Source organism: Gouania willdenowi, chromosome 7 (genome assembly GCF_900634775.1).
Source record: "Gouania willdenowi chromosome 7, fGouWil2.1, whole genome shotgun sequence".
Lineage (NCBI taxonomy): Eukaryota > Metazoa > Chordata > Actinopteri > Blenniiformes > Gobiesocidae > Gouania > Gouania willdenowi.
The window spans coordinates 25,934,672-25,958,811 of NC_041050.1; the positions used below are offsets into that span (position 1 = coordinate 25,934,672).

The 24,140-nt window shown below is 37.1% G+C and overlaps 1 protein-coding gene across 2 annotated transcripts in view; it reads left to right on the forward strand.

Moving 5' to 3' along the window:
* Positions 1-1,826: 1,826 nt before the first annotated feature.
* gpr153 (G protein-coupled receptor 153) overlaps positions 1,827-24,140 on the forward strand; it is an 85,736-nt gene continuing 63,422 nt past the window's right edge. For both annotated transcript variants that reach the window (XM_028453668.1, XM_028453669.1), the window contains exon 1: positions 1,827-2,223. The gene's annotated coding sequence lies outside the window, so the exon portion shown is untranslated. The remainder of the gene's footprint in view (positions 2,224-24,140) is intronic.

Below are 24,140 nucleotides of genomic sequence, written 5' to 3' on the forward strand. Positions count from 1 at the left end.
CTTTTCATGTGTGTTAGTCCTCAGTGGGTACAAGCTTCACCCTGAGGGGAGCCCGAATCATTCAGAGAAGGTGTCTTGTATAACACGACCTGTAAAGTCAATGGAAAATCCCATTTATCGGGAGCATGAATCACAGAAGGAAGGAACACACATCAGCGTGAACGACACAGGGAATAAAATGTGTACAAAAAAACAACAAAACTATCGATGTTGTGAAGATATAATAGTACAGGAACATCTCAAACAATTAGAATATCATAAAAAGTGTAATATTTTTGGTCACTCATTTCAGAAAGTTAAACCCATTTACGATATAAATTCATGACACATAGAGTGAAATATTTCAAGCCTTTATTTTTTGGGATTAAAGAAACAGCGCTGTGTTGGTTTAAATCCTACCTATCAGACAGAACCCACTTTGTTCATGTTAATAATCTATCTGCAGCGCACGAAAGAGTTAATCATGGAGTTCCACAAGGTTCAGTTTTGGGACCAATAGTCTTTACGTTATATATGCTTCCACTAGTTAACATTATCAGAGAATATAATATAAATTTCCATTGCTACGCGGATGATACACAGCTTTAGCTCTCATGGAAATCAGATGAAACTCATCAGTTATTAAAATTCCAGGCTTGTCCTAAAGACATCACATCCTGGATGAGCCGTAACTTCCTCCTTCTTAACCAGGATAAAACGCCTCAGAGAGAAAATATCAGAGCAAATAGTGTCTCTGGACGGCATTATTCTGTCACCCAGCACCACAGTAAAAACTTTACAAACTGTTGAAAAACAAGTTTCAAGCACATGTTTAACATGATAGACCCCCCGCTTTGTTTTTAATATGTGAATTTTGTGGTGTCGTCTTTGAAAATCAAGTTTTCAAAGTAAAAATCAGGATTTTGTTTTGGGCTAAAATTCTGCAGCTTTATTACACTAATTTATTTATTCATTTAGGACTCTGATTAATTCATTAATTTTTCATTCATTCAATATATCTGTCATTAATTCATACATATTTTCATTCATTCATTTACGCCTCTGCCTTCATTCATTTTTTAATCCATTCACTTTCACTTGTTTATTTACTTATTTACCTGCATGCTAAGCTCTTCATTCATTTTTTTCATTTATTCATTCTATCATTAATTTATACACATTAAATAATGTATTTTAGTCATTCATTGGATTCCATTTTTTATTTGTTTTGTGTGCTGCTTTCCCCACATGTCGACTCTCTGTACCATAGTGTGGACCATAAACAACCAGTGTTTGACAGTGGTTTATTAACCTTTTTGGAGCTACTGACTCAGTGCATTCACCGAACCCTTTGTAATAGGAATAAACCGAGTTCTTCAAAACATATATTTTATTTAGACACAGACACGTAAACCTGGCTCTAGTTTCAGACTGGCATGAATTGTCAACTTGGCCGTAGCATAAAAAGGAAAATTCTTCCATTAATCCTATAACTCCCACCGTAAAGGGTGTGCTTAACTGGTGAATATGTGTGTCAGTCAAGCTCGGACATTGGATTGCTGCCTTTTATCAGATAAATAAAGCCAAATATAAAATATACACCAACATATGAAAAATAAGAGAACTCCTCACATTAACTCTTGAAAAGTCAAATACAATTTAATCATTAATAAACAAATAAAATAATAATATTTGCTGTCTTTTTTTTTTCTTTCTTTTTTCAAATTTACAAACGATCTTATCAACCTAATATCGTGTATCGTATCATGAACTATCGCTCCACTCTAGGCAGTAGCCCCTCCCTCTCTAAACACCGCCCTTATTTTTTCTATGAATTATTTCTTCTTCACTGCCACAGGTCGGGGACGAGCGTGGCGTGTCGAGAGCGCGCGTCAGTCATGCCTCATTCGTCGCGTGCCTCGTCGGGAAACCAGAAGAAGAATTTGGCGCGTGAAGCGCACCCGCTGCCCTGAGCGTGACCCGCAGCACCGGAAGGCACGTTCCATCCGAACCTCGGCTCCTCGCGCGCTACCTCTCCTTCCGTCCGTCCGTCACGGAGACAAAAGGAGTGAATGATGAAGCTGGTGGAGGAGGAGAACCACCGCCACCGCCGCCGCTGCGCTCACGGTTCCGACTTGTGCTTCGCTCCTCCGGTGCTGCTCAGGTGGAGGATGTAGAAGCTCAGGAGACACTTTGTGATTGTTTCCATCAGGAACCACGAGCCAATAGGAGCGGCTGTCAAAGGTAAGATTGTTTATTTATTTATTACTTATTGACTGTTGAGTAAGAAAATGAGCAGATACTCACGTCAAAGATGAATCCAAACATGGAGTGAAGCCAGCAGAGCAGCAACAATCATGAAATAATCTAAACGCGATGCGATGGAAAGGAAAGCAGAGCATTCCCGTCCATCTCCTGTGCAGATGTGACCTATATTACAGAAACAGGCTGAAGGGTCTCAAAGTAGCAGGAATGACAAGTTCAGAGCCCCTGATCAAACACTGTCACGTGACTAACTCTCCAACAGTGATCACAATGATAGATGCAACAAGCTCAGTGATGGTGATGGATCACATCAGTTAGAGGTTATGACTGATGATGATGATGATGATGGACAGTGACTCTCACTGCTGAGCTCTACCTCTGATCTACAGCTTTAAACTAGTTTATTAACAGTTAGCCTGATCACACTTTCGTTAACACATCTTTACTTTTAATTTAAACTGATGCAGCGTCTCGGCTTTACTATATCCAGGTCAGAGATGGACAACTTTTCACACAAAAATGCCATCATTTGATCCATTTATCAACATCCATGTCAGCATTTAGAATAATACCAATATGAGCATTGATACAAGAAAAAACAAAGCCTTTATATATATGTTTATTGTCTTTGTGTGCAGTTTTTTTTTTTTTGTCATTTCTTGACTGTTTTTGTTATTATTTTGTTTGCTCTTGTTGTAATTTTGTGTATTTTTATGTCATTTTGTGTACTTTTGTTGGCATTTGTGTATCATTTTGGATGTGTTTTGTGTGTTTTTGAATCTCTCTGTTGTTACTTTGTTTACTTTTGTTACTATTTTTTGCATTTTGTTGTGTGCTGTGTTGGGTTTCATATTCCTTCCAAATTCTTGAATTCCAGTCTTTTGGCAATTTGTCGTGGGGCCCAGGCTTCATGTCAGCATTTAGAACAGTGACCAATTTGAGCATTAACACAGGAAAAAACTAAGTTTACAGTTTTTATTCCTGTTTTCTTGTTACATTTGGGTATCTGTGTTGTTGTTTTATTTACTTTTCTGTTATTTTTGTAGTCATCTTGTGTGTTTTTGAGTTTTTTTTGTAATTTTTTTTTAAAGCTATTTAGTTATTTTGTAATTTTCTCTGTAATTTCTGTTTATTTTTAGTGTTCTTGGGCAACTTTTGGTTAATTTTGTATATTTATTTTGTAATTTTATATATATTTTTTTGTATTTTCACTCATTTTTTGTATTTTTGAGTCATTTTGTGTATTTTTTGTTGTCATTTTGTAAATGTTTCTGTTACTTTTTCTGTATTTTTAGTTCTGTAGCTGTTGTCATTTTGGATTTATGTTACGAAGCTAGATTACCTCTTCACGCTAACTTCCAGGATTTAATCAGATTGTGCTGGACTACAAAGCTCGCTAACTTACGGAGCTAAATCACCATGGTAACTTAGGCTGAATGACTAGCCTGGTTGGGAGCAGGTTTAGCTCTGGCTAGGATCTGAGCGAGTACTAAAGTCCTGCCTCCTGACCAATCAGATCTCTTAGAAAGCGAGCTGTTCAATAAAAGGCAATGTGTGAACATGTCTCTGTGAGGATCTGATCTGACAGTTGAAAATCCTTTCATTTACTGATGGCATCCTTTAGGAAATATGAAGATTTTTATCTGATGGACTGATTTATAGTCGGCTGATGAAGCCTGTGTTTTCTTATGGGCGATCGGGGTGAAGTCATGAATTCATTATTTAATTCATATGCTATAGTGAGGCTGACGACATCAGCAGGAACATACTACAGACTGTGAAACAATGTGCGGTCATCCTAGTGTGTGATAAATAGGTCTACTTGGTGTGTGCTGTAATAAGGTGAAACTGATCGCGTTGTTCGTTTATCATCCAATGGATTAATATGATGAATAATATCACGCTTTTACGCATTAACAGTGTCAGCAGCTTCCTGCCTGGGTTCTCTCATTCCTGCCATTTCTGTATCAACAGTGTTGTTTTTTTTCTGAATTATGGATTTTAATTATTCATAAATTTAAACTTAAACAACACCTGTGCATCAGATCTGAGCGAGTATAAAAGCTCCGCCTCCGGGTGCACGCTGCACTAACACTGTTGCTCTTTGTTGTCATAATGGATTTATATTAATCATATTTGTTTACGATCATAAGCTGTTCCTCTATTGTAAAGACGGCCGCTCTGCCAGGTTCTCCATTGATTGGTCAGACGCTGCAATCTCCACCCCTTTTATGTGAACGCAGACGTACCCAGGCTGAAAACACTTAGCTTAAATTACCCTGTTGTTATCAACCTTCGTAGGACAGACAGGGAATGTTTGGTTAGGTGAAGCCCGCTAGCGAAGATTAATCCAGGATATAATTATCTAGCGTCATAGCATAGGTCCTATTTTTGTTTTGTTGTAGTTGTTGTTGTCCTTTTGTGTATTATCTGTAAGTTTTGATGTTTTTTAGTAATTTTGTGATTTTTTTGTTGTCATTATGTAATTATTGCTGTGAATTTTTTGTGTATTTTCAGCTATCATGTACAACTTTTGGTTAATATTGTATGCACTTGTTGTCCTTTTACATATTTTTGTTGTCCTTTTGTGTATTTTTTGTAGTTTTGTATGTTTTTGAGTCATCTTTTATTTTCTAATTGTGTTTATCATCATGTGTATATTTGTTGTCTATATATTTATATATATATATATATATATATATATATATATATATACTGCTCCTCAGGGATGGGTTAAATGCAGAGGACAAATTCCATGTATGCAATAACATTACATGGCCAATTAAAGGCGAAAGCCCCGATTTAATCTTTAATGTATATATATATGTTGTTTGTTTACTTTGGGGGCCACACATATTTAGGCTCCTGGGCCGCCTGTTGCCTATGTCTAATCTATTTTTTTTTTTTATTAATATTGTTCTTTTAAGAGGCAGTAGATGCTTTGGAGCTGCCATACGTCCATCCGAGCTGTTGTTTCTAATGCCTGAATCTGCTCAAAGATTCATTAATTTTGGATGGATTGCCTTATCCACCCACCCACCACCCGACCATAGCATCCTCCTGTGTATAGGTGCAACACTGGGCCTGCTTTCATCTCCTGCTCAAAGGGCTTTGCTCTACGCCCCAAGGATTTCATGTCTTCTATTTTAGTTCAAACAGGACACGGTGATGAAACGTTTCACTTTGTTGCCTCATCAGACTGGAAACAAATGCATGAAGATCATATGCATGCACATTTTGCCTGGATTAAAACTTCAATAAAACAAGGGCTAGGGCTGCTCGACTATAGAAAAAATAATAATCGCGATTATTTTAGTCATAATTGAAATCACGATTATTCAAACAATTATTTGTCAACCAAAGAGTTATTTATTTTTTGTACAATAAAACATAAAATATATTCTTTAAACACAAATAAAATCCTTCAAACGCTAAAATCAAGTATATTTACTTTTGCACAAAACAAACAAAACACTTGTTGCACGTGATGTGACTTTGTTCATCAAACAAAGTGTTCCCATATTAGAGAATTTGACTTGCCTTGCGTGTTTACCGGCGTTTTTGCTGCGTTTCTCCTGCCATGTTCAAGACCACTAGCAACAACTTTCCTCGTGTTAGCCTGCAGGCTAGCTTTGGCTTTGAGAGGGGCGGGGCAGAGGGGAGGAGCTTGCATGTGCATTGATTAAGCAACTCAAAGATAGTATTTGTAGATGTCCGAAATAGTGGGTTTGTTTTATTTAGCGAATGAATTATGTAAAAAAAAAAAATAATAATAATAATAAATTTTTTTTTTTACAGAATTGTTTTTTCTTGATTATGTTATTTTTGTATTTGTCGAATCTGAAAATCTTAGAAATCTTCTCTGTCAGTGCCAAACAGCTTTTCTTCGCTGCAGACTCTTGTTTGGTAGATTCAATGATTAGAGTACAAAGTAAGCAACATTTATTGGTAATTTTGGAATTTATTATTTAATTTAACCAGTGTCATCTTTTTAGGGCCTCTGGTTTTTTGTGATCGCGTAAAATGAACAGAAATAAAAACAGAATTCCTGTTCTGAAACAAAAAAATAATTAAACTCGTCATTTTGATGACGCGTTCCCACTTTGATGACGAATTTGACGCGGCACTGAGCTGGAGAAACCGCGTCTCCAGGAAGCTCTCTGCCGTGATTGACATGTAAACAGACACGCCCACAAAGGTGAGCATTTCAGCGTCCTTCTGCTATGTATGTATTTTCTACAGTCTATGTATGTACCGGTGAACGCCCCGCCCCCAGGCTCTGTCTCGTGTTTATAAAGCAGCATGAGCTCGGCTACGGAATGGGTGGGAGGAGTGTCTCGTCTATAGACACGCCCACTCATGAATATGCATAAGTAGGCCTCAAATCAGCCTGTTTGTCTGGAGTTGCTCAGAAAGTGACTTTTCAGAGGCTAAAACTCTGGAAAACAGGCGAGTTTGGGAAAATAAACTTCAAATACTGTGTGGAATTAAAGCTCCCGTGTAAACATGGCCATCGTCCTGCAAATATTAAATGTAAATGTTAATTTTACCGTCCTCTGCTTTAGCTGTGCATCAACACTGCATGGGAGTTCCTGTAGTTGATTTTAATAAAACCAAGCGTACAAGCAGCTGATTTATTCATTGTATTTTAACTAGGGATGTAACGATTAATCGTAAGGCAGTTAAAAATCGATTCATAGGTACCACGGTTCACATCGATGCTCTGAAAATTTAATCGCAGTACTTTTTTTAAACAGCAGAGGGCGGTATATATCAATCCTTCCAGAAGCGGACGTGACGGGCGGAATCTGCTACTATTTTCTTTCTGGCCGCCATTTACTGTTAAACATGCTCATAAATGATTCTTTACTCCTTTAGCACCGAAAGAATATCTGTAATATTACGTGAATATCTGTAAAAGTTTTCTATTAACTCTGTCTGCTAGCATAGCATCTCTTCTTCACTGGTGGAATAACTGCATGCCAACCGACCACTGGGTTACCAGCGCCCTCTGCTGGTCTAAACAAATATCTGACGTAAATACAGTAAAATGACTGTTTTTTTTTGTTTTTTTTTTAAAGTCCAATTGTTAAGGCACAAAATACATTTTCAGTTGCACTTTTAAAAAGAAAAATAACTATTATGCAGTTCTGAATTGTTTACTATAGAACCAGAATTTAAATTAATAGGTTTCTTCTTCATTTATGTATTTCATTCAAGATTTATTTTTAGTTAAATTGCATCATTTTGCATAGTTTATCAAATGATTCTTTTGACAATGAAAAATAAAAGGAAAATAGTATAGTATTTTACCCAAAAAAATAAAGGAATATTTTTCAGTCATTTGTCAACATTCCCATTGTGTAAAATAAATCGTGAGAAAATCGTATCGTGAACCCAGTATCGTGAATCGAATCGTATCGGGAGTTGAGTGAATCGTTACATCCCTAATTTTAACACAGGATTCCAGTGGAAATCAATGAGAGGGTGAATGAATATCAGTCACAGGTCAAATATGTGTTCACAGTGAGCAGCTTTTCTACTCATCTGTTCCATTTATCAACATTCATGTCAGCGTTTAGAATAAATACCAATCTGAGCATTAATATAAGAAAAAAGAAAGACTTTGTGTATGTTTGTTGTCTTTGTGTGTGGTTTTGTGACTTTTTAGTCATTTAGTGTGTTTTTCTGAGTTATTTTGTGTATTTTTCTGTCATATTGGGAATTGTTGTCATTTTGTGCATTTTGCTGTTTAGTGTGTTTTTCCATGTATTTTGTGTGTTATGTTGGGTTTCATATACCTTCCCACTTTTGGGAATTTGTTTTGGAGTCTCCACAAAATTAGGCTGAGGGTTGCATGTCAGCATTTAGAATAGTGACCAATCTGAACATTAACACAGGAAAGAACTCAGAGTTTGTGTTTTTTTTCCTGTTTTGTTTGTTTTTGGAGTCATTTGTGTATTTGTTTAGTGGTTTTGCTCACTTTTCCATGACTTTTGTAGTCATCTTGTATGTTTTTGGAGTAATTCTGTGTATTGTTGTTTCTTTTTATATATTTGTGTGTTATTTCTGTGCATTTTTGGTGTCCTTGTGTGTATTTTTCTGTACATTTTACTAAAATGTTTTTTTTTTTAAAGTGATCACACAAGCCAGTGAGCAGCTTCCTCACTCACAGGATGACAGTAAATCTCACACGAAACCTTGTTTTCATTGGATGCATGTGTGACGTTTGTCTGTCACACTGTCGCCCTCAGTCATTTTGTGACTGCGTTAGCGTGTGTTCACACGATGTTTGTTTTAATGCTGCCGCCACAGATCGACGAAAGAGAGCAACGTGACGCTAATGTTTACATTTAGTCCTTTTGTAAGTAAACCATGATACAAGTTTCTGTTGCTGAATCATTTAGCATTTGGTGCCCAGGGATCCATCCACAGTCAGAGCTGGAGGTGGTTGAACATAAACAGGAAGGACGCCTCCAGAGTTTGATTTGTGATGGAAAATTCAGCGACTTGGTCCATGACGTGCTGGTCACTCAGCTAAGACAAACTCACAAGTGGCTCAGCAGCGTGTAGCAGCAGGCTGTGATTAAAGCATCACACCAAATCTGTAGTTAACCATCATCTTCACACAGATTACATGACAATGGCTGCTACATTAGCACTATACACTCCCTCTAAACTTGTTTTTAATATAATGCAATAGAATGTTTGACACATAGGCATCAGGAGTAGTCTGTTAATGCATGCATGTTAGGATGCTTTCTGTTTAAAAGGCTTTTGAAATGACAGCAAAATGCACAAAATGTCAATAAAAGCACACAAAGTAACAACAAAAAGATTAAATAAATATACAAAATGTCTCATAAAACACTAAATGACAGCAATGACATGCAAAACAACAACTTAAATACACAAAAAGACTACAAAAGCACACAAAACCATATCACACACAAAGGGCCCTTTACTACAAAGCTAGATAATTATATCCTGGATTTATCTTTGTTAGAGAGCTTCATCTAACCAAACATTCTCCGTCAGACAGAAGCTGCAATCTCGATTACAACTTGCTAAATTAACCCAGGTGATTTTATTCTGGCTATGTGCGTTAACCCAGGTGATTTTATTCTGGCTACGTGCTTTAACCCAGGTGATTTTAGTCTAGCTACTTGCTTTAACCCAGGTGATTTTAGTCTAGCTACGTGCTTTAACCCAGGTGATTTTAGTCTAGCTACATGCGCACTCTTGTGACAGAGGTGGAGATTACAGTGTCAGACCAATCACAATCACGGAGAAACTGGAGAGCAACTTATGTCACAATTGAGGAATAATTCTTTAAAAATATGAAGAATTAAAATCAATAATTCAGACCAAAAACAACACTGTTGCCGCAATAAAAACAGCAAGGAATTAATGCAGGAATTGATGAGTGTTGATGCTTAAATTAGTGAGATTATAAATGGAGAATAATCAGTTTCACTTTCTCTGTTATCTTGTCTGTGGCTCTGATGCTGCATTCATGCAGATCAGCCTAAATCATAAGATGGAATATATTTATATTTTTTATGGTATTATCTTACAGGACTGAGGCTTTCTGCATCACCCCTGAGTACATGAAAGAATGAATGAATGAATTTATCGGTCTAAAAGCGCCCGATGCACGCAGGCCTTTCGTACTCGCTCAGATTCTAGCCAGAACAAAACCTGGTCCTGACCAGGTTAGGTGTTCAGCCTAAGTTACCATGGTGATTTAGCTGCATAAGATGCTAGCCAGCTTTATAGACCAGCACACACTGATTAAATCCTGGAAGTTAGCACAATAAGAGGAAATCTAGCTTCGTAGTATCGGCCCAAACTTGACTACAAACGCAAACACTACAGACACACCAAATGGCAATAAACTTGCACAAAATGACTAAAACTAATCACAAAACAGCAAAAAATACTGACGGTGCCCCCTTACCCAGAAAAAATATATAAATGCACAAATCAATAACATAAACACCCACAATGATGGGAAAAATACGCAAAATGACAACAAGAACAGACAAATTATTAACAAAAATACTCAAAATAACTATAAAAGCGCATCATATGTCAATAAACCTGTTGCACAAAATGACAGAAAAAATACACAAAACAGCAATAATACAGAAAGTGTCCCCCAAAAATGCACAAATCAACAACAACAACTCCCAGAATGACAGCAGAATACACGAAATGACAACAAGAACAGACAAATTAACAAAAATACTCAAAATGACTCAAAAACACACAAAATGACTAAATACTCACTACACAACAAAACCACACAAAAATACAACCAAAACGTTTGTTCTTTCCTATATTAACGCTCAGATTGGTCATTATTTTAAATGCTGACATGAATGTTGATCATGTGACTCTCAGATCAGATAAAATCATATTTTTGTGGCACTTGCTGTGATTAAAGTTGCCATCCCTGCTCTGACCCTATTAGAAGTAATTTGAGATAAGGTCATTAACTTAAGTTAATAATAAATGTTAACAAGTGGAGATTTAATATTAGGGAGAGATCCACTGTGGCACAGAGGAGCTCGTCACCCTGCTGTGCATTAGGGACACACTGTGATTTAATGGAAGGGGCATGTGCTCACAACATGTTGTGGACGCCTTGAGCATGTGCACATTTGCTGTCTCTGTCCGTGTGGATGCTGCACAGAGACCACATCTAAGGAGAGTTACTCACTGTGAGATAATGACAGCACTGGACGTCCAATGACAGCCACAGTTTGACACAAATGAACAAGGCAAACTGCTTTTCTCAAAGATAATTTAGTGAGGATGAATAAGATCAGAGATGGGCTACTGTGATTGTCTGATTCGAGGGCCACATTATCAACATTCATGTCAGCATTTAGAATAATGACCAATATGAGCATGAACCCAAGAAATGGTGTTTTTGGTGTGGTTTTGTGCTTGTTTAGGATATTACTCTTTCATTTTGGCCATTTTTGTTTTTGTTTTTGTTTTTTTTGTGTTTTTGAAGTCCTTTTATGTATTTTTATTTTGTAGAGTATTTTTCTGTAATTTTCGTATGTTTTTCGAAGTTATTTTGTGCATTTGCTTTGAGGGCCAGACAAATTAGAGTGAGGATGCTTTATTTGTACCATTTCACTGAACCCTGAATGATCTGACAGGCTGTTGTCATTTCTTTACTATCTGAGTGACACATTTCTATTCCAGGGTTTTTACACAACGTACACGTTATGTACATGTTTTAGTTTTATCATGTTTAATTGACTTTACCGGCTATTAAACTTCCCAAAGTCGTACTAAAAATGCTAAATGGAGTTAATAGAGTCAGCTACTGGTATTCATTTTATAATTTTTTTATAATTTTAAAGCTTCAGATAATTTACGGAAACGGTATACACCTTTTCGCGTGACGTCAGCACTTGACTTAGCAATGCGCGCCGCCATTTCAAGAGTGGTAATCATTTGCCTGACAACCGCTATTTACCGCTGATGTCACGGTGGAGATTTTGCAGTCTGGCTGATTTTTATTGTATAATGCCCAAATCCTGCGTAGTATTTGGCTGTCATAACCATGCCTGGCTGAATGAAAAGATAGCCTTTTTCAGAATACAGACAGAAAAAGGCCAGAAACGGAAATTATGGATCCAAGCACTGAGGCGAACAAACAAATCAAAGTGGTTGTATGTTTGCAGTAGACATTTCGTGAATGGTAGGTTGTGGATTTTTGTGGATTTATTCAGTAATGACTGAAATGTTTATGGCTAGTATGTCTAACTTGAAGACAAGCAACGTGAAATTAACAATAAATATGCAATGCGATGACTTGTATATGAACTGTAAGTATATTAAATTAACAATGTGCTGCATTTACCCATTTATGTTTTAATTTAGGCTTTATTATTATTATTATTATTATATTATTAGTGGAGCTAGCCTAGCATAGCCACATTGCATAATGAGCCAATTATCATGATGACACAGGCTTATACAGGCACAAAAATACATACATAAGCCTACCTTAAAGAAAATATATGCATCCAAGCTTTAGTAAGTCCTCATCTTCTCCACTGTGTAAACGCCAGGGCTGTTAATGAGCTACTCGTAAATAGCAGGTCATTGGAGATCTGGCCATGTTGTCGGGTCGTTTTTCCATGAACCTTGAGGTGCTTGATATGGACATGATTCCAAACCAACCAGATGTAACTTCCCTTCATATCAGGGCTTGGCTTTTGGCTCTAATCTGCTCAAATATTCGTACAACATTGAGTTAAACCTTCGTTATCAGACAAATGTAAACCCCTCTTAAAATGGCGGAGGGCGTTGCTAATGCAAGTGCACGCCGTGCGGGGTTCTCCATGGCATGACCTTTAGCCGAGCCAACAGTCCTCTGTGGCAGACATGCATCTGCCGTCTGTCAAGCCGCCTCCGTCTGCTCCAGTGACGAGTGCTGGCAGGCAAACCCGCTGCTGGGTTGTCTCGGCGTAGCAGTCGTAGCGTGGGTTTCCCCGCACATCGGCCGCTACTGTGCCTCGGCTACTGGCAACGTTTAGTTCGAGTAGTGTCTTGTGATCATATATTATCTTACAGCTAAAACGTTGCGCGATAATCTGGCAAAACAGGGGTAAATCAACATAATTAGCCCAGAGCCGTATAAAGAGAGAGTTGCGACAACGGAAGTCCAAAATCCTTCACCGTCACGTGATTCATGTAAGACTGAATTTGTTCCCGGAAGTTAATGCCATGCCATTCAAATCCATTGATGTCTAGTGACATAAGTGGGATTTTCGGTAATTTGTCATCAATAATTGCATTGATTGACAATATTTATACAGTACACCGTCATATATACAATATATGTTTATGTAGTTCCATAAAAAAAAAATTCCTAACGTAAATTTGTATAAATAATTAGTGTAAACAGCTACCATACCTGCTTTTTTTGACATAATTAAGACCAACATTAATTTGGTTAAAGAATGTGTTAATGTGTATTGTATGCACGATGTATCACTTTGGATTTTCATTAATTTTCTTAAAAAAAGGGGAATCATTAAAACACACCACATCCAGACAGGACACATTGAAAACATATTTATTATGGTCATACATATATACTGTAAAATAGACATTATTTTTTTTACTATGCACTTATGTACCGAGATAAATTCATTAAATAAATGTCTAACAAAGTCATAAACATTAATAACTTGTCATGCAGTTTGCTGTGCTGTATGGGGATGCTCCACTCGTTCTGAAAAAGGAGTGAAAATGTTTGGCTTCCCAAGCGAACCAGAGAGGAGTAACAAATGATTTGCCAAAATCAGCAGGAGCAATCTAAAAAAATCAGGATTACAACAATAAAAAAATCTGTGAGGCGATAATATCCAAACACTTTATTTGCACAAATACAGTTTAAAAGCTTATTGTTTGAATTAAAAAAAGAGGAAGATATTCAGCGTATGTGGGTAGATGAAACTATATGAAGTAAACGATGTGTATCTAATGATTCCTTAATTTTCGAAGAAGAATTTGGAAATTTTTTTCTCTTTTTTTTAACATGAAAACAACAGCAGTGTATCTCACAATGGAAAAAAAAATGATAATAATAATAGTAATAAAAAATGAAAATAAAAATTAGGGATGTTAGGGACGATTCACTCAACTCCCGATACGATTCGATTCACGATACTGGGTTCACGATATGATTCTCTTACGATTTATTTTTACAAAATGGGACTGTAGACAAATGATGATTGAAAAATATTCCTTTATTTTTTGGGGGAAAAAAAACTATAAAAAACTATACTGTTTTCCTTTTATTTTTCATTGTCAAAACTTTTTTGCAATCCCAGAAAATTTGTAGGCCCTACAAAAGATGATTTATACATGATGTCGTAGTAGAAGTCACCGTATTTGTAACTTTAAAGAGGAAAAAGTTTCAAGCTTCCAAATAAATCCATTTACCTGCTAAAGTGTTAGTAGAATTTCATGTGGAACACAATGTACAGACAAAAAGACGGTGGAAATGAGAACAATCAGCTCTGACCTATTGTCGTCATTTTATTCTGAGCAGCAGAGGAAGTTGTTAGAGAGACATTGACGATTACTCAAAGCCTTTTTGGGTTGGCATTTGCAAAACTTGAGCCTCAGAGTATTGTAATAAACGACATGTTCTCCTTGTGCAGGCTTTTATTTTTTTTACTGGGAACATTAACTTTGTTGTTCAGCTACAATAAAAGCACCTTTGCTTCACCTTTAATTTACATACAAAACATAAAGATTATGCTTTTACATAATACTGAACACCTAAGGCACATTAATGCTGACCCTATTTTATTGTCAACATTCAGGGGGCCACTTCATTTTAAAACATACTTGGAGTAAACAAGACGATCACAGGCTTTGTTTGAGTGTAATACCTCAATATAGCAAATGTACACACAGGGACAGTTGTGGACAAACACGTTGCCTGTCCCGGTGCTGCTTTCACATCAGTCATAAAACAATAGAAAACTCTCTGTACTGCCTTGTCCTCAGCCACCCTCACATGTGAGAGTCCTAGTTCAGATCGGGCCTCAGTTTTTCCGTAATTATGGAAATCAGATGTAAAATACAGAATTCACAGAATACGGAATTATTGTTTTTTAAAAAGATGAAATAAAATTAAGCAGAAATTGCAATCTGACATGTTTACATGTTTCATGAAACGTGAAGTTAGTTAGATATGTTTATTTAAGGTTTAGATAAATCTGAAATTGTTTATTACGAAATAGATTGACTCATTGCTTGTGTTCATTGAAAAATACATGACAAGGGGCCCTTGAAGAAAGAATTGCATATTAAATCACAATCGCAATATTGAGGAAAGAAATCACAATTAGACTATTCTCCAAAATCGTTCAGCCCTAATGTGAACAAACACTGTAGCCAGCGTGCGCTTCTCTGGATACGGGCCAATGCATCTGCAGTGTGAACATATTTCAATCTGAGCTTTAAATTCTATACAGAGGTTAAGACGCATCACGGAGTGAAAACAGTGAAAAGTTCACTCTCAGGTGAGATTTTTGTTTCTGCGTCACTCCACAGAGTGACACAAGCCTCCAAAGAATGGCCATTGCAATCCCTTATTACACATTCAGAACCGTAAATGCAACAGTACTAATATTTGGCTTGATAATTTCTTTCAATCTTAGTTTCCTCATTTTCAGTTTCAGCCAATAATTTTAATTTTGGTGCATATCTACTTAGAAATATTAAAGGAATAAGATCAGGCTGTGCAACAGGGAGAACATAGGGAAGTCAAATACAAGTTTCTTCCCCTTATTAGGTACTGAAGAAATTACCAGTTCATTTTATAGAATGTTAAATGTGTAATTGTTTCAAGTTTTCCGAGCTGTGTGGCATGAGATGATGGAAGCAGTAATTTGAGGGCATTGGTTTGCTAATGGGTGTTTTAGCTTTGATGTGCTTTTGAGAGTGTTTTGAAATCATTAAATAAGTATTTTAACACATGCATTTCCTGTGTTTTTCTCTCTCGTCTTTTTCTGTTTTCTTTGATGCAGTTGCTATGCAACAAAGACAATAAGCCCAGTCTGGTTCTTGTGCTGAGTGAGTGCATCCTGTAGTTTACTAATGGCTTATGGCAATCATCACTATTTTGGCATTTATGGAGACACTGTCATAGTGCTGGGTGGTGTACAGGTTCATACCGAATACCGGTGTATATTTTGTGATGATGTGAATTTTTAATTTACCGCCATACCAATGTATTTAATTGCACAACATTCGGAACGCTACGCTGCGCCGCGTTTCAGACCACACCCTTTCAAGGTTGCACTTCTACTGTACTGTAAATAGGAATAGTGCGACTGCGAGGGGTGGGGAAGGTAAACAGTAGCGCTCTGGTGTTAGTTCCGGTGTAAATGGATAAGAAAGACATTGAAAGCTCTGAAGCTGCAGAACTAGGAGAACATGATGACACAGAAGAACTTGTGCCAAAAAGTTTGGAGGTTTTTTGGTTTCGAAAAATCCAACGTCGACCGGACAACCATTTTCTGTTTTTGGGCTAAAGTTGTCGCCTGAGGCGGCAACACGAACAATTTGCTCCACCACTTTAGCCGCAAGCATGTCGTGGAATATCAAGAATATATGAAGTTAAAGTCAGTACCCTCCACATCAGCAGGTAGCCAACTGTCACTTCAAGACAGAAAAAGCAAACGGTGGATCGAGATTACAAGCCCTATCACTTTCCATATTTACTTATTCTTAATATATTTTATAATAAAATAATAATAATAAGTAAATTGTGTTTTTTGTATTTTTGTTGCTGTCTTTTTTCATTCATTTTATTTATTTATTTGATCTTTTTGTGGGCTTTTGGAGTCATTTAGTTTAAACTGTTGTCTAATTTTGAGTGGTGGTGTTGTGTTAATGTGTTTTTGGTGTAATATATATGTACTTACATTTTTTATTTTTTGTCATCTTTTGTGTTTTTTTGAGTATGTGTTTTTGTGGTGATTTTATGTACTTTTGTTGTGTTGTTGTAAATCTAGTGTGTTTTTGAAGTCCTTTTGTGTGTGTTTTTACTCAATTTGTGTATATTTGCTGTATTTTTCAGTTATTTTGTTTATTTAGTCATTTGTGTATTTAGTGTGTTCCTGTTGTCATTTTGAGTTTTTGGTGTTCCTTTGTATACTTTACAGTTATGTTTTTGTATATTTGTATATTGTAATATTATTATTAGACAATAAAGTTATTATTATATTCTTATTATTATTTACTTAATCTACAATATTCACTCATCATGGCAGTAAAAAAGACCATTCTGTCAATCTACTGCATTAATTCCTCTCTCAACCAGTAGAAAATGCTGTTAACACCTGATTATGCATGAAAAAAAAAACAAAAAACTGTGATATACATTTTTGGTCATACCGCCCAGACCTACACTATCAGCCTTTTGGCTGCCATTTGTAAAACAGTTTGTATTTCTGCTCTGATGCACTAATGATGAATGCAGACAGGCCAAACTAACAGGCACAAACATGTAAGTGTCTTCGTATTAATTAAGTCTCCCCCTGGGTTTCTTCGTCTTTTTTTGCAGGTAGCATCACTAACACCATTCAGTCTGAGGTTTGCCTTGGTTAAACTGAATGTGTCAGCGGTTTATGTGAACGCTGACAAATCAGCACGACTGTGAAGCATTTGGGAAAGTGCAATGTGAACAAAGGGAATAGTGAGCTTATCTGTTTACCGTCGCTAGTTTTTTCTTTAGTTTACTAGATAATACTGTACCTGTGACTGAGAAATCAAATCTCAAAGGTGAAAATGCAGTCAGATGAAGTGGTCATGACTAACTCCTCAATGTGAAGTGAAAACGAGCTGTGGATAAACTTATAAAGTTTCTAAAACACTCTTTATTTGCTTTTTTCTTTGATGACTGAAGGCTTTAATGGATGTGGGAGGAACAAATCCTTTACTTGAGGCAGAAAGTCCAGTAATGAGGCCATAGAGGAGACCTGTGGTGCTGGTAATGAATCCCAGACTACAAGTGATGGAAAAGGTGAAGAACCTGTAAAGGAAAACATATCATACATATTTAAATGTTTAAATATTTGTTTTGAACTGCAGCCTGCTCTACTGTTTACCCACAATGCCGTGTCCACTCCTTTCTGTGTTTAATCCGAGCCGAGAGCGTTTGTGTTCACTGCCCACCTGAATCGCTCTCAACATCCATTGAAAATGCTTGATTCCAGGCAAAACGTCATTCTCGATTTGGCTTGTTTGAGCCGCTTTAGGCTTCTTTGCGTGTTCACACCGACCCAAAAGAGGTGAACTATCCGTGCAAACGCTCACCCTTCTTCATTGTGGACCCCTTAGTCGCACCAATATATAACTTGTTACATTGTATGGCGACAGGGGGCAGCTTCCCTGCCTGTTAGTAGGGAGTCAACCTACACCGCTTAAATCTTGTTAAGGGTTTAATGGTTCATTTCCCAATTATTCCTATCCCTGTGTAGGGAATTTGATTTTCCGTTTCAAAATTTGTTCAATCCCTCAACAGTTAACACATTGCTTTCCATACATAGAGGACTTTGCTGGCTATTAAACATCTTGAAATTGTACCAAACATGCTGAATAGGGTTGATTGATAATCACATGAGATGATGTCACAAGAATATCCGTTAGCTATTGCTGTTGTCATGATATCAAAATTATGACCGCGATACAGTACTTGCCTAAAGTATCTCGGTAGCCTAGCGATACTGAAACGATACCATGGCAAAACCTAAAACTTCATAAGACTAATGCAATAACTTATTTCAGCACAACATTGAGTGTGATATTGCTTTTATACAACAGTTTTACAAGTGTATTTTATTAGTTAACAGTAATAAGTGACAAGGGATTATGATCTCTTTGTTTATTTAATCATTTGGCTCGCCAACAAAAATAGTTCCACAAGTAAAGAGCACACAACGGTATTGTATATGGTGTATTTAGATCAGTTGTTCAGCGGAGTGATATGATCCGTAAAAAGACCCGGTGCTGTTGTTGCTCTATATCAACACTCCTGAAATGTCTATTGGCCAATTAAATTACTTAGTTGGAACTAACTGTTGTATACATTATAATAGTTTATAGTTTTATTGTTATACTATTGGCTTGGATGCCAATAAATGGAGGTAAATGAATGGTCAGGTGATGTGTTTTGATCAGCACTTTCAGTCATAAAGTGTCAATATTGAAATCACATGGTGGTGTTTGTTTTTTAACGGAGTGGTATCGTGCTCCTTTTCTTGTATTGGTATACCATGCAACCTTATTAGCTATACCTTGCTAGACCCTCAGCCACCTATTTTAGGGGAAAACAAGTGATATGGTCCCAAAACAAGTAAGTGATGGTTTAGTATGTTATGTAACATTTTCATTTCATTTTACTAAGTAATTCTGAGCAGCCATAATTGTGTAGCACAAGATTTTAAACAAGATTATGAGCAAATATTTACTTTCATTTTTTATTAAACTATTAGTCACCTGTTTTCAGGGTAAAATAATTTCTGTAAATGTCTGATATTGTCCCAAAATATGCATGTGAGGTATTTCCATGTCGTATTGGGACCCAATTTTAAAAACAAGAGACAAAATAAGGTTCTGATTGTCTTTTCCATTTCCCTAACTTGAGTTATTTTCACTGGAAAATAACCATTAATGAGTGTGTGTGCGGCGACTCAGTTAGTGCTTAAGTGCTACAGTTTTTGCAAGTTAATGTTCTAACTGTGGTTAAGGAAGCTTTTCTTTGGTTTTTTTGTGACCCTGATCATGATAAATGGGTGCACCAGTTTCTGTATCAAGGGCGGTGAGTGAAAGTCGGTCAGGTTGATCTATCATGCTCAAAGAAACGTCTCTAGGACACCCAATGATAAGCAGATAATGTTTCTTAGTGGAGGTGAGTAAGATTGAGAGAGAGCAAGCTTCAGCTGCACTGAGACAACTGTGTACATTTCAATCTCAATAACAAAACAAAAAAAACAGCATCATTAAGGAAAATGCAGCATCTACCATTGTGTGTGTAGAAGATGTGACTGAAGTTGATTTCACAGCCGTGTGAGACTATCCTCAGGCTGATCCATCAATCTACCTCAGAGTCTGGAATCATAGTCAGTCAGTCAGACGGAGCGACTTTGTCACTTGTATCAGATTACCGACTGTGTGTGGATTTCTCTGAGATGACCTCCAACATCGACCTGTAAGACTGTATGTTTGATGTATTGTTGCTTAGAGAATCGCTCGATACTAACAGTCAACCACTCATAAAAACACTTTCCACTCAGACTGCTGGAGATCTTCAAAATTAGTCGAATTGATGCAGTTTCATCAAAAAACATTGGATGATCTTGAAAGTGTTTTCTCCAACAGTGCTCTTTTGGATTTTCCATCATGGATGGCCATCATTCTTCATTCCTCTCTTTGATACTTTGTGGGAGATGTCCTCACCTGATGCAATACACACTGTCTTAGGGCTGGTCAATATACCGTGATTCAAGTATATTGAGTTTTCTATTTTGGCAACATAGCAAATGACAAAAATATCTATATTTTCTTAACTTGTTTTAATTCATACATCACACGACAAAATACATCATACTAGTATTTAGGGCTGGGCGATATATCGAATATACTCGATATATCGCAGCTTGTAGTCTGCGCGGTGTTGAAAATGACCATACCGTTAAACTCGCGGACTTTTTTTTTTTTTTTTTTTTTTTTTTTAAATTTTTGCACAGAACGTGCACTTTCTGTTGACAATTTTATGTTTGAGCCACTCACTGTTTAATAAATACAGTTATGTCAACTTTGACTTAGTTGTGATATCCCCTTTTTTGCATGAAAGTTTAAAATTGGCATATATTAATGCAGTATGATCAAGAATGTTTTAATGTAGACATATAGAATCATCATACTGGTGTGATTTTGTGCATCAAAGTGTTAATTCAAGGGTAATGCAAAATATCGAGATATATATCGTGTATCGTGACATGGCCTAAAAATATCGCGGTATTTATAAAAGGCCATATCGCCCAGCCCTACAAGTATTTAATATTATTCATTGAGTACAGTCAAGCAGTGTCCTCCTTTACGATTTTACCATATTTCCAAGATGTATATTTTATAGCTTATTTTATATTTAAATACTCGTTTCAGGAGTTGCTGTTTTTGTTACTTCTCAGAACAACATGAAAAGCACAGTTAGATGGATCACTGAATGCATCCTAACCCACACCCTATACAAACAACACTACAGAACTCACTCACACGTGCTGTCCATTTCGGAGAAAAAGCCAAAAGTGGCACAAATTGTGCAGCTGTTTGTTAATAAATGTGCCTGTGTGGCATTTTTCATCAGCAAATTTACCCAAAATTGTCTTTCTGGTAAGAATTTATTGAGGTAAAAATATTGAGATGTATGTCATATATCGCCATTTTGAGAAAAAAATATTGACATATGAGTTTTGGTCCATTTTGCCCAGCTCTACTCCGTCTTGTATGTGAAAATCGAAGCATTATACATGTCCATTATAAACATCATCTGGCCTTCATCCTTTGTACGATACTGTGTCAATGTGATCGGACCTTCCCTTGACACAGTGTGCAGTCAAAGTACCAGTTCTCACCACATCTGGTGCCAGTATGTGTGACCCCATCTCGTCCACCCAAAATTGAACCCCTAGTATTCTTTTTATCCATATTTACAGTGTTTGGACTTCGTCTTTAACTTCATGCAGTGTCTCTCACGCCTTCTGAGCATCAATGAACAACTGCACGAAATGTTTAACTTTTGACTTTTTCTCCACGAAGGGACAGTAGTGTGGCTTGTTTAAGGGAAAGTCTGGGTTGGGACGCACTCAGAATTCTGTCAAACTGTGCTTTTGCTTCTGTTCTGACAAGTAACTAAAACAACGACTCCTAATAAAAAAAAAAGTGTTTTTTGCACAAAATAAGCTATAAAATAAAAATACATCGATAAAAATAAAATAAAAATGTGACAATTGTTATTATTTCTCATAATAATAATGATAATAATAATAATAACAAACTTTAACAAATATATCAAACCAACATCCAACTGTTTGTATTGTTGCACCATTTGTTTGACAAATTTCTTCATTGTGAAAACCGTTAACTATAACTACGCAAAGTGTTTAAGCGTCAACAAGCGACGTGACTCGCGTGATTCCAGCAACGTTGTTGCGTGTTCTGAGTCGCTGGAAGTCGCTCAAAGATGAAAATGTTGAACTTTTCAAGCGACTGACGCTGTGTCACAACATCCAGTCGGCAATGAATTTCTCATCATGTCACTCCCTCTGTCGTCACTGTCTGTAGAGCCAGAGGCTACTGCCCTCCCTCTCGCTACAGCGAGAGTGCTGCAGAGGGAGGGCTGTACAGTTCTTCAACATACTGGGGCCAAAATGAAAGTGGCATACTCCTTGAAGCCTTTTACATTCTAAGTATATTTTGAGTGAACTCATCCTTTAGTAACTCTATTAGTTGAGCATTTAAACCGTAAGTACAAGTGGCACTGTCTATGATGATTGCTAACGTATGGCTGGAGAAGAAGTGATCAGCCCTCTCGGACCTTAAGAACTGTGTGTGTCAAGGAGCCTGTTTTGTTTATTTGACCCGTGCTGCCGCAAGGTGAAGGAAGAGTGGAGCGAGGCACTCCCTTGTACTTTAATATTGGACATTTCTGTCCATTTCAGCGGGTTGTGGGACACAGGAGTGTGTGTGTGTGTGTGTGTGTGCATCACAGAACCAGGAAATATATGCACATCTCCACAGATGTAGGTCTGAAGCCCTTAGCAGCTTGTTCTCCAACTCTATTGTAGTCGTTACAGCATGCTCTTCCGGAGTGAAGCTCACATTTATACCTTTCATGTTTCTGCATGGAGCGAAGTTTGGTAGGTGTTCCGTCTGCAGCGCATTTTAAAAAGCAATGCCATACTTTCGACTGCTTTCAATCAGCCATTGCTGAAGCCTACTGCCGTCATTACGCTCTTGTGCATGAAATGTTGTGTTAAGGTACTGCACAGGAAATCGCCTACTCTTCCACTCCCTCACAGTCACAAGGATGCGTTTAGGTACCGAAACATGCTACAGTTTGATTTGACCTGAATCGGTACCAGGTAGTATCGAAAGAATTCGGTCGGTATCTAAAAAAATTCCGAATTTGGAACTCATTCCTACTTGTGATGGATGCAGGGTTGAGTTTCTGACCACAATATCCAAAGTGGGGGAAGATTTACCAAAGGAATTAAAACTGTTTTAGGAATGGTTTAAAACCATGTGTGAATATTTCTTAATTATTCTGTTTTTATTAGACTAAATGTTTCATTTGTTGTTCAGTAGCAAAATAATATTCCAGTCTCCTGGCTTGGCTTCCAAAGCAAAATACCTGTCAATCCCTCCACTGTAGGGATAAATGCTATGGTTCATGGGAATGCAGCCCTTCCTGGTGTGGCGGTGTCATTTTCTCTCTGAAATCTCCAGTCATGAGTGGTTGGTCAGCCAATGAGAGGCCATGCATCACACCTGTCATTTGTAGGAGCAGTGCAGCCTGCCGTATTAACGACCACAGATTTACATCATCACTACATGTGCACTCACATACGGAGCTGCTTAGCTTAGCATGGTTTCTTGCTAACCTTGAAAATCATCATGTTTATTGTAACACATGATTTGATCACGTGTCTGCTGGATGTGTCCTTTCCTTCTCCGTTTCTCCATCTCAGACTTTAGTCAGAGACGGGAATGACAATGGCTTCAGGAATCAAAAATGTGACTCATGAGCATCTCAGGGTTAGTCACCAGAGAACAAACACAGAGATGTGGCCGTTATGATGAGGCCGAAAACCTTTTCTTATCAAACATTTCAGTTTATTGTGGATACGCAGATACATTTCTACACATGTTTCGTGTTCTGCAACATTGATCAGACTTTTTGTCCACCACGTCTAAAAGATCCTGGATTGGATTTTGATCTGAAACATTTTAGCAAACTTGACTCCTTAAGGATTACAGTCAACATGCAACTTTCCTCTTCGGTTTCTAGCAATACCCAGTCACGCAGCTTGCTGTGTTATTAAGTTATTGAGCTACATCATGACATTTTTGAAGAGTTTTCAGTCTTCAAAAATCAACATCCTCAGAGAACTGGTTTCAAACCATTCCTAAAACAGTTTTAATTCCTTTGATAAACCAGCACTGGTTTCCGAAAATCCTTAAACATCTCCAGAGTTTGAGTCATCAGGTGTGTTATTTCAAACTTAAGAGCAAAATAGTTCAAACAAAAATAGGGACTCAGATTTTCCCTTTTTCAAAAT